Here is a 12919-nt window from a genome sequence, read left to right on the forward strand (position 1 = left end):
GATTTTAGGGCCAGAAGTCAACTCTAAGGAATCTGGTATTGGTCTAGATTAGTCAATTTAGCCAGCTTGGAAATAAGTCAATTATTCACTCTTGTGTCTGCTCATTCTAAATTCAACATTGCGCTAGGATAAGGAACGTTTCTGTTTCTAAAGGTCACAATAAAGCAAAGATATAGGAAGGGAAAAACTCACCATGAAATAATTGGCAAACAAAGTAATAAAGTTTCATTTTTGCAACACAGATATTGAGTTTGGAAAGGAATTTTGGTGTTCCTTAAGGACATTTGGGAAGATTTCATGTGTAAAGATTGGAATAGGAATTTTAATGTTACTTAGGTTATCACAGGCAAAAGAAAAAAATTGGAAAGCTTCTGGCTTGGGGTAGTTGTGGTCCATAGTTAGCGCTACATTTGTTAAACAAATGCTCTGTTAGTAAGCAACCTGAGCAAACAAAATCAAATTGGAAAGAATAATCTAAGTAAAATTAATTAGTTATATGCAATTTATGTGATAAGAGTTAAGCAGCTAATGACAAATTCATAGTGGCTTCTATTTATTAAGTGCTTATTGTGTGCAAGAGACTGTATTATAAAATAAATATTATAAGCATGGCATCATTTCATTCTTATAAAAATTCCACAGGGTGGATATATGATCCATTTTATAGATGAGAATATAGAAGTTTAAAGTAATTAAGCAATGTGCCCAAGAATACAACCAAATAGGACCAAGCTCATAGGCAGAATGGTCGAGCTCTACTACTATTAGCAGGATTATAATATGAAATAGGCAGAGGGCAGGAGAAAATAAGAGAAGCCAGAGGAAAGAATAAAATTGCTTTGGGTCAAAAGTAAAGGAGGTTCAACACAATATGCTTTGGGGAAGGATGTAGAGGGAGGCAGTAAGGACCATGACTTGTAGAGCTGAGCCTAGGATAAAAGTTATTTTGTTATTTAGTTCATTTTATGTGACTGACTTCTATTTTTGAGTTATTTCCTTTATTGTGCATTCTATTGTTTCCTTGAGGTATCTTACAAATTAATTATATTTATTTGTACTAACTTGAGCAGCAAGGTGAAAATGACACTGGATCCCAATTAGAAACCCTGGTTGGAAGCTTTATTGGTCACTGGTTGCTTGTCTAGGTTTATCTTGGGCAGAACTCCCATCCGAAAACCCCTTCCAGCTCACTGTACTATTATTACAGTCTGTGCCAACCACAGTTGCCTAATATTAACTGATTGTACCACTGCTGAATTGCCACTTGGGAAGCTGGACCTACTGCTTTTATTATTTTTATTACCCATGACCCCACTGAAGGGCAGATTGGCTAGGGAAAATAAATAAATAATGTGGGCTAGTAAATGCTTTGGGTGCTTATTTACCCTCACTCTTTTGCTCACCCCTCTTTATCCTCACAGTCTCAATCCCAATTCCCATCTATTTTGGTTTTAGCTGATTATATTGTTCTTTTATTTAATTTTTCCCTTGCATTTTCCATTCACTTAGAACAGGATCCCACATTAAATGAGGCTCCAGGCTCACTTAAGGATGCATTTGCAAACCAAATAAAGTAAAATCATCAGTAAATTCCAAATGCTTTATTATGCTCCTCCTCACACGTACAAATTCCAGTAAGGCTTCAGTTATGAAAACAATTCAAAGACAAGGATTCCAGATGCAATTAATAATTTTTTATCTAACCCTGTCATTTATTTGAAGCATATTAGGAGGGTCTAATACATTCAACTTTGGGGGAAAAAAAAACATTTAGAGAGAACTCAGATAATAGAAGCCAGGCCAGACCTTGGAACAAATTGCTCAGCATATAGGAAAATGCTAAAATAAGGGTAAATCACGATATACCAGAGAAAATCAAAAAGAAAAAAGGTTTTGAACTCTCAAAGTCACCTGATCCAAAATCTGTAATCTAAAATTATATTACAGGAGAGTGATTTCAGCAGTTACACTGTAAATTTCCCTTTATTTTGGAAGTGAGAAAGCTAAAGGAAATTAGCTAATTAACAGTAGAGCAGAAGAAATAACCCACAACTAGAGACTTTTCTTCAGAGTCACCTCTGACATTTCACAATGATTTACATTTTTGATTCAAAACAATACAATCTGGTCAATATTTCTTGCTCCTTCTCTTGATTGTTTTACCTGTTGGACTACTAGATTTTTCAAACTAATATTATTTAAAGCACTAACTGCATATTTATTTATGTATTCATTGTCTTACATCTTTGTTAATTTTTTGATAGTATTTGATTTCTCCTTCAGGTATAGTCCGGGTAGTTCTCCTACCACCATCGCACTTATGACCCATCACCACAGTCCCCTGGGCTAACTGCATTTTTGACATACTCTGAGAGAGCTGAGTATGGAAGGCTGCTAATGTCAGGAAATTTCCCAATGTCAATGTCTCTGCTCTAGGACAGCATCCCTGGGATTCCCAGAAAGATTCCCAGATTCCCATCCTAACATTGTGGTCAGGAAAGCAAGAGCACCAGGGACTAGAACACTTGGCTTCTGCTCTTCCTTGGTTAGAAGACTGCTTCCAGAATACCATTTACAGAGATATGATTCTTTCTCTAAGCTGCCAGCATCTGTCTTCAGGCCAAGGGAATATTTCTGGATTCTCACAGGAATACATAATGTGCATATTTATATGTATGTATGTGTGCATACATATGTGTATATATATGTGTGTATGAAATAATTTTTTCAAATACTGGATTATTTTTTCTTTATATTTTCATGCCCCTAAAGTATGAAAATAAAACATATCTTAACTCTTGGAAGAAAATAAACAATTTAACCAAGATATACATGCCCTCGTTATTCATAAAAACTGTGTTCAACTATCTACTATTAGATTTACATCCATTTATATATAAAATTCTCCTCCCCAAATTCTTTCCATCTCCTTCTCCCTCCCCCACAGCCCCAAACACACTTATCTAGTTCAATCCCCATAAGCTTAGTTTCACTCCATCACTGCATCAGTTTATGGTGAACAAAGAACACATGGTCTATAATATTCAGCTCTTATAATTTGGTGTCTCAACTTACTACCATAACTGTATAGAGTGGCTGTTAAGAATGGGAGTGAGAAAAGTTAATCAATATTTTTATTCATTCATTCTACAGACAGTACAATGTAGAGGAATAAGACACAGGACCAGGGAGTTGATATGTTTTGGAGAGCGGGAACTACAGGAAGGCAGAGTCAAATGGTAGGTTGTGGATACCAGACTGGTTGTGAGTGCATCTGGGAGAAGGAGAGATTATTTAATCCCCTGCATTATTGAGGGAACGTAGGCTTACAATGTTTTATATGATTTAGGGGTATAACATTACACCTTTCAGAATTATATTACCACACCACTAAGGCAGCCATAATCCTCCACTACAGTCAGCTGTGCCCCCACCCACTCTGCTTTCCCCTCCTCCTTCCCCTCCAGTAACCTCAATTCTACAATCAGAGTTCTAGTGTTAGTAATTGCTTTAGTTGTATATGACCCTTTGTTTTGTTTCTTTATATTCCATATATAAATGACACCATCTGGTATTTGTCTTTCTCCTTCTGCCTTATTTCACTTAGCATAATTCCCTCTAGTTCCATCCATGTTGTTGCAAATAGCAAAAGGAGAGATTTCTAAAAGTGAGGAAGTGGCAGCATGCCCAACCAATATTCATTCACTACATGATTTTTCTTGTGGAGGTGGTAGATATGTATGCAATCAAAGTTCATTCACTTCACATATCTTTTGAATTGGGTCTAAAAATAAGTACAAAAAGATCTATTATTGATTAACACCTTTGGGGGCAGGTTAACTGACTCTCTGTATAAAATATACAGTAATCTACAACAGTATTCCTAAGCATGAACCTAGACAGCTAATATAGCCCTGACTAAGCCTAAATCTCTCTAAATTAATTATGACTCTCTCCAGGTAACACTTCCCTACAGTAGGGCCTCCCTGGTGGCACAGCGGTTGAGCGCTGGCCCGCAGTCACTGTAGCACTGGGTGAGGGTCCCACATGTCGCGACAGACCTCTCCTGCCACCCGCTGCTCCCCTCAGCAGTGTATTTCGTCAGTCTGCCTGTTCTGTTCTCCGCTCTGGCTCTGGTGAATTCTCTCACCCTCCCGTGCTTCTGACTGTACCCAGTGCTTGTATAAATAAATAAATAAATCTTTAAAAAAACAAAACAAAACTTCCCTACAGTAACAAGTTTCTTTTCAAAATTCTGCTTATGTTAATAACTCAGTAGAATCCTTAAGAAAGGCATGATTCAAAACATATCAATAATATGGGGTTAAAGTAAAAATCAAAATCAACAAGCATCTATAAACCAGAGACACACTGGGGGCGGGGGAGGGAAGGGGAGAAGAAGGACTAGGGTCAAAATAAGAGGGGGGGTGCAATTTATGGGGAATATAACCAAAATGATAATGCACACATTGTGCAAAAATGAAAAATGATGTAAGAACTATATAAAATAAAATATTTTTTAAAAACCCTAAAAAAAACATGGTGCTACATATGTATTTTCTATTTCATTAAACTTGTTCTATTTCATTTTCTTAACTAGGTTTTGAAGTTTACAATATTCTCTTTAGTGTTAATTGTATGCCATTGACAAACTGATGTTAGTTTACAAGTAACATCCCTTCAAACTTATGAATTGTTTACATTGACTTCTTGATTTTAAAATACTTTCATTTAATCTGAAAGATTCAGCAGTTTCCATTGAATGCTAAGTCATGGAGTCTTCTATTTCTATTCTATTATTCATTTGGATACCACAAAAAGTGTAACCCTTTAAAAGAGATTTTAAGTCATTACTAGGAATTCACATTGAACTTAACCTCATATGAATCCACCTGTGCAAACAATTATCAGAAAAATTGAAGAGACAGATAATTTCTACAAAAGCTAATGTTTCCTCCTTGAGATTACCAAAATTTTTTGACATTAATTGTAATCTGTATTTTAATTTCAGGAACTTTGAAATGTGAAAACTGTATATCTTATGCCAATAAAATATAGTATATATTTTACATAGTTAAAATACCCCCTGTGGTTTTGACACCCTTATCATTCTTTACTTGTGTATGCCATTCATCTCAATTGTTCCCACTTGCTCCACACTCCAATTCACCTGATACATCTCTCCAAGTTTGTTCACCTGCCCTTCCATCAGTAGCCTTCCATGTCCAATAATTTTTGCTTTGCTACCTTTTGAATGTCATGGTCGCATCTCAAATTGGGCATGGCCAACACCAATCCCATCATAACCTCTGCCTGACCTTGCCATTTCCAGTTTCTTAATCATCTAGACATGGAAACCTTGAAATCACCATCAACTTTTCCTTTTCTTTTGCCAACATTAAGTCAGCGCTTGAAACGTATAGATTTCACTGTTCAAAAATTACTTCTGATTCTTCATTCTTACTACTTTCATAGTAGTGAAATTGTTTCTTGTTTGATCATCTAAATAGTACCTTACAATTGGTTCTAATCCAGTATTCCCTTAATTTCCTTCCCCAAACCTTATCAAGCACCCATTATTACCAGTCTAATAAAATATCATTAGCCTAGCATTTAGAATATTTTATAAATGAGCCTACACCTCCCACTCACAACTATTCTCATACTAGTTTTACTCAACTTAAAATCTGGCCAAAGCAATTATAAACATCATTTGGACTTTAAGCTCTGCACAGAAATCCTCCATGTCCTCAGTCTTTACTAATCTTCACTCTATTATTAATATAACTGCTGTTATTTCAAATTTTCTCCATTCTTCCTATCCACCTCCCATGATTCTTACCTTATAACATAAAACTTGATATCTTGCTTCACAAAGATAGAGACCAACCGTGAATAGAGACTCTCAAATACTCCCCTACTCCACTCCATATAAGTTTATCCTTACTTAGCTATTCATTTGCTGTAGTTTCAATATGAGTATGACACTTCCTCTTGAGCATCTATCTCCTCATCTTGCTTTGCTTTCCATATCTTTTCAAACATCTTGCTATCAAGTCTCTCTATCTTATATCTTCAACCTCTCACTGTCTATTTTTCATCTGATTTTCTACCTTTACAATCAAGTGTATCTCTTTTCTAAAAAGTAACCATCTCCTGACCTTAATTTCTCTCTAAGAGTTATTTTAGCTTCTCCTTCCTTACAGAGCCAATATTTTCAGAAAGGTAGTTTGTATTATTTGTCTCTACTTCCTTGTCTCATATTTCAACTCATTGCAATATCATTTCTGCTTCCATCACATTACTAAATGTGCTTTTGTTGTGGTTCCTGATAACCTTAGCTCTAGTAAAATATTTCAGTTCTAATTTTATTGACATCTTTGTGGCATTTGAAACTGCTCACCAAACCATTCTTATTCAAACTCTTCCTTCCATTGTTTTAGATGACATTGGTCATTAAGCCTTCCCCCTACCCATCAGATCAATTTTATTTAGTCTCCATTGAAGGTTCCTATTTTCCATGTCTATCTCAATAGTTAACTTCTCTGCTTTCTTCTTTTAATGCTCTCTCTAGGTGATTTCTTCACTTCACAGTTTCAACATCTATCTTTTTGTTAATTCTCTCAAGTCTAATCTTTAGCTCATAGCTCAACACTGGGCACCAGAACTATAAATCCATTTTTGTCCTACTAATTACAACTTGGCATTTCCAACTCAATCTTATTAAAAAAAACAACCTCATTTTATTGCTTTAATCCACAACTATTACCAAAATATAAAAAACATGCTCTGTTTTTATTCTCTGCCTGGATATACAGCACAACCATCCACATAGTCACCCAAGCCAGAAACATACAATAAGTCTTTTTGTTATGTTAATTAAGTCCATCATCTCAATAGCTGTCAACTTGCCTGAGTTATAACTGCAGTTTTCGAACTGGTCTTTACCCTAGTCTCGTCTTAAACCTTATGTGATATTATAACTTATTTTGTCGTGTGTGTGAAGTATTTCTCATATATATTTGGTCTTCATCCATGGTTCCCAGCTCACAGCTTCCAAAACACTTTGAATTTTTTGAGCTAAAAAAATAAGAGCATCTACTCTCCTAATGTTTGGTTTCTTACCCACAGTTTCTGAAAACTCTTCAGCCCTTTCCACCTCAACTAGGTTTAGACTAATGAGGTGAATTTTGAAAAGCATCTAAAGATAATCCCCTCCATCCATGTTTCAAAAATGTCAAGATTTCATATTTGTTCAGTGTTGAGTAGTATTCCATTATGTAGATATACCATATCTACTTTTTTTTTAAAATTTTTTTAAGAGGCATGTATTTTTATTTATTTGTTTGTTTGTTTGTTTGTTTATACATGCACTGGGTACAGTCAGAAGCGTGGGAGGGTGAGAGAATTCACCAGAGCCAGAGCGGGGAGCAGAGCAGGCAGAAGGACTGAAGCACACTGCTGAGGGGAGCAGCGGGCTGCAGGAGAGGTCTGCGCACAACCATATCTTCTTAATCCATTCATTTGTCATTGGGAACTTAGGATGTTTCCACTCAATTTGTGTTTTTGCATTCATTTGGCATATACCTAGGAGTGGAATTGCTGGATCATATGGTAGATCTATTTTTCATATTTTGAGAAAACTCCACACTGTTTTTCATAAGGACTGGACCAGTCTACATTCCTACCAATAGTATATGAGGATTCCTTTTTCTCCATATCCTGGCCAATCTTATTGTTTCACATCTTTTTTGATATGGGCTATTTTCACAGGTGTAAGATGGTATATCACTGTGGTTTTGATTTGCATTTGCCTGACAGTAAGTAATGGTTAGCATTTTTTCATATGCCTGTTGGCTATCTGGATGTCTTCTTTTGAGAAGTGCCTCAAATAGGCACATATTTATTTTCTGTGGACGTTCCTTGGTATTTGTTTCATCTTCAAATCCCCCACTCTACTTCTTCATACTTTGTATATAGTGAGATTGTTAAAAAAAAAAAAACTTTTGATTTAAAGATATAAAATAGTTCCATTACATGTTATACCCAAAACAATAATCAAGGCAGATTCAAATCTCATTTGTGAGGAACAAGGTTAAAGTCAAAATTTTGATGACTGAACTTTAAAAAATAAACTAAGAAAAATATTTGTTCACAGACTGGGGGTTAAAATGTTACCCTGGAAAAATAAATAATCCTATGTTCTAGTTTTTGCAGGATGCTGTCCTAATAAATTCTCCAGTGAGCTAACTGCACTAACCTTCGAATCTCATCACTGCCTAAATTGTATATTTGTAAAAACTTGCATAATCTCCCTTTTTCATATCTTTCTCTTCTCTGATTTAACTGATCTTAGAGGATATTGACAATGCTTTACTAAAAGGCAAAACAACTCTTTTCCCCTTCAAGCCAGCTAGAAAAGATGCTCTTAAACTCAGTCATTTAAAAAGTTCACAGACATATAATTTTTTAAAAGAACAAGAAAAGGGGAAATTAGTTAATAAAGCTGAACTTCATTAAATTCTACTCCATGACACTTGAGAAATACTAGGATAATTACATTTATAAGCCATGCTCAACAAGTAAAAAAAAAGACTTGCCATCCCAATCAGTAATGAACTCATCCTTTGCTCCTCCTTACCCTTGAGTATTTCTCCAAAAGAGGAAAAAACTGTTGATGGTCTGGATGCCTCTGAACAAGACAGATCATAGCATCAATAATATATGTAGAAATCCTTCAATTCTGAAAAAAAGGGAGCTCTGCCTTCAGGCTACAGATGTGTTAGGAGACCTAACAGAGAGTTTTCAGCAAAGGGTATACCAGATTTTTCCAAACAAGAAGTGATAAGAGAATTCCACATTGATTTAGAATAGAACCTTTCAAACTTGTTTGCTTGGGATGTTAAAATATGTATTTTACACACTGACCCTGAATAGTCAGAAATGTATGTGTATGTGTTTAAAAATAAAAATCACAACAAAGAGTTCTGTAATCCATTACTGGGTCATGAAATCAATTTTTCCAATGTCAACCAACATTTTAAAAAATGATTAGAGAACATATAAATTTGCTCTTCACATAATAAAGTAAGCAGTATTGTTTTGTGACTTCAGTTGTTATGCTAATTTCTATAAAACATAAACTCACAAGAGTTTACTAAGTTTAAGAAAGCAAATAATCTAACAATATCCATGAAAGGATAGAATAAGATTTAGCCAACTAGTGGGCCTCAGAAAATTATAATAACTTGATCAAAACATATACACTATATTCCAGTGCCTGATCAACCAAAGAGAAGAACATTGTTTCTTGATCTCAAATAGTTCTGAGTTTATATTCTTCAAATTTCAACTTTGCCCACTGGTTATACTTACTTAGTCTTCCTTACTCTAAGAAATATACCTGGTGCTACTATTGAGGGCAAAGAATAAACAATGTTTTGGGTGAATGTATACCTAGGTGGAAAACACAGGTTGCAGACTTTTTTTTTAGATTTATTTATTTATGCATACAAGAACTGGGATATAGGCCAGAGGTGCTGGGAGTGAGAGGATTCACCAGAGACAGAGTGGGAGCAGAACAGGTGGATTGACTGAAATACACTGCTGAGGGGAGCAGTAGATGAGACAGGAGAGATCTGATGCACTATGTGGGTAGCTCCCTGGCCAGGGATTGAACTTGTGCTGCAAAGGCTGTGGATAGCATCACAGTGCTGTACTTAACCCCTTGTGCCACCAGGGAGGCCCCAGGTTGCAAACTTATCTCTACTTTCCTTGTTCTGTTTTGGGGTTGATGATCCTGGATGACCTGTATTTTCATTATAAATCATCATTGCTTGGGGTCACCACATTGGGTACTCAACCAGTTTTAGTGCCCATTAGCAGTTACTTCCTCTTCTGTCTCATCAAAACTTACATGTTTTGTAGGCCGTTTTTCTAGGTCTCTGAGATAAGAGGTTCCAAAGAAGCAGTAATGGTAGTAATACCTAAATATGTGCTTTCTCAGATAGCTTCATTCTTTGAACAGAAACATCTCAAAAACATGAGTACTATAAATATTTTAGGTTATGTTAATTCACCATATCAATGAAGAGATGCTGAAGGAGAATAGGAAAATATTGTCCCTTCCCTAATCGAACTTTAAGTCCAGTGGCAAAAACATTAAACAGTACGTACAATATGAGATCAGCATCAGTTACAAGTAAGAGGAACATAAGAACTTATAACATGATAATTTAACTAAACCTCGTGAATTAGACAAACCTTCTGAAGCAAAGTCATTTAAATTGAGACACGAATATGTTGGCATTAGCTAGGTAAGGGAAGAGAGTTGGGGTACTAGATTTGTGGACAGACTCTCTTTAACAACTGTCTTTGGGAAAAATATATTTAACTTTTCTAAGCCTCAGGTTATTTGCAAAAAAAATCAAGGAGATAAAACCTCAGATGATTGCATAGAGAGCATTTTGCACAGGTCCAATAGCTAGTGTTCATCATATAACCATCATCAATGGTCACTACCATACTAGTGGTGCTGGTGCTGATAATAGTGGCTGTAGCATTCAGACAATAGTATACTGATTTTTAGCAGAAAGATGACATTTAGATGAATCTTTAGGGCTTTGGATTTGTGGGAGACCTGCGTATTAATAAGTCTTTCTCATTTAAATTAGAAACCATTTAATAGGCAACTAATAGCTCTGTGAGACACAGGGAGGGAGGCAAACAACCTCAGACTTCCCATACCTAGAAGTTTGGTGACTACTCCTACCAACCTCTAGGGTGGTGGTCACTGCGACTAGGGACCTTCATTTAGCAATAGAAGGCCAGGAAGTCCCCTAGTTATGGATGATCTTTCTTTAGAACAAGACCATGGGACTCCAGCTTTCATTAACTCATTATCCTCTATTATGGTTTACATTGAAGCTTCCTTTATTCTTTCCAAGAAGATCTAAAAATGTTTTAGCAGTTCAAATTGGAGTTCTAGCAGACTAATAAGAACTCTTGGTTGATGCTCTTTTCCCTTGTTAGGTCACACACTCAACATTGGCCAAAGAGTGTGAGTAGAAATCATTTTGACAAATTCTAGTAATGGCTCCATTGTATTGATCCAATGATAAGCAGGAAATGTCTAGGCAAATAAATGTTCTCAGGCAACAATGGAGATCCACTCTCAATAGACTGTTCATTCATCTTTTTACCAGAGAAAGGAAATAATTCTTTTTTATCATTATAACATCAACAATAAACTTTTTCATAAATTCTTTCAATTTAAAATAGCCTGGCATTAAATAAACACTACTCTTTAAATACTCTTATACCAAGAATTCACCAAAGCAGTAGGGTCCAATTATATGACAACCCCATTCAAAAATCTTTCAATGGCACCGTGGAACCCCAGGCCTTATATAACTCTTTAGGTTGGCATATGGCAGTCTTATTCCAATACATTTTACCAAGTTCATTTGTATATGATTCCCAGACACTCCAGCTGAAATAGATTACTCATGGTTTCCCACACACAACCCTCAATTTCCTGGCTCCCTGCCTGTGTTTATGCCATTGCTTCTATCTCTAACAATCTCTTCTATTCTATAAAACCCTACCATCCATCAGATCCATCCCAAATGTCATCTTCCTTCCAGGATCACTAAGTCTCTCTTGGTCTCTGAATTTGAAGAGACTCCCTTTACCTAAAGTCCTTCTCTCCCAATTACTCTAGGTGAGTGTTATCTATATTTTTTTATGGTATTTGTGTTTTAAACTTTTTTATTTGCCTCATTTTCCTTTCTAGATTGCAAAATTCTTGGGGTCACCCACTGCATCTTTACCATTCTTACATTCCTGTGCCATTTTTTTTTAAATCCCTTATCTTGAGTTTAGCATAGGGTATGAAAATATGGAGCTTAAAGTCTGAAAGAAATGGAAATGCTATCCTGAATCTACCATGTACAGGCTGTGTGACTTTGGTAAAAGGCAAATTTTTAAAGCAAAATTTCTTTGTTTGAAAAGTAGCCAAGTACTGAGATTTCTGCTTGGTTACATTTCAACATACTGGATGGCTCCTGACATCCTATCTCTCTTATAATTTTTGGGCTCATGTGACATCTCTAGCAATCTGGGAAGGCTCTGGACATTACCCTAAGAGAAATATACAAACCTATTAACATTCAGTGTTATAAACCTTCCATATACCCTTTGGAGTTCCAAATCAGAGGGTCTCAAATTGTGGTATGTACATGCTTAAAGGTCTCCAAGACTCTTTTAGGACATATAAGAGGTCAACCTATTTTTGTAATTATATTCTGATTTTTATTATTTTTTTTTGTATTGACGTTTATACTAGTGACATAATAAAATTGATGGATACAACCATTGGTCCCTTAGCATAAGTCAAGGGGAAAGGTATCAAACTGCTACTGTATTCTTTGTTAATCATTTGCTATTCATTACTTATCAAGAAAAAGTAGGTCTCATGTAAGAAATTCCTTGATGAAGCTATAAAATTTATTAATTTTATTATATTGCAAATCTGAGTCACATCTGTGTAAGAAAAAGGGAATTACACACATGGTACTTTTGCTGCAGACACTGAAGTACAATGATTTTCTTGTGTAAAGGCACTTGGTTTGGGTTATAAGCTGAAATAATCATTTGTCTTTTATTTCAATATTATTTTTCTTTGAAGGAATGAGTGAACATAAACTAATATCATTCTGACAATAGTTTGGATGATTACTAGATATTTTACCCCAAGTGAACACAGAAATTCTACTGCTTCAACTAATAAAAACTGAGAATTTTTGGCACCAACGGTAAATTTGAGAATACAATCAAAAAATAAAAGTTATAGAAAATTTATAAATATCACTATGGGCTTCATAGTTTTCTAATACCTAAGACTTTTCTGATGAGATCA

Source organism: Talpa europaea (assembly GCF_964194135.1).
Source record: "Talpa europaea genome assembly, chromosome: 1".
NCBI lineage: Eukaryota > Metazoa > Chordata > Mammalia > Eulipotyphla > Talpidae > Talpa > Talpa europaea.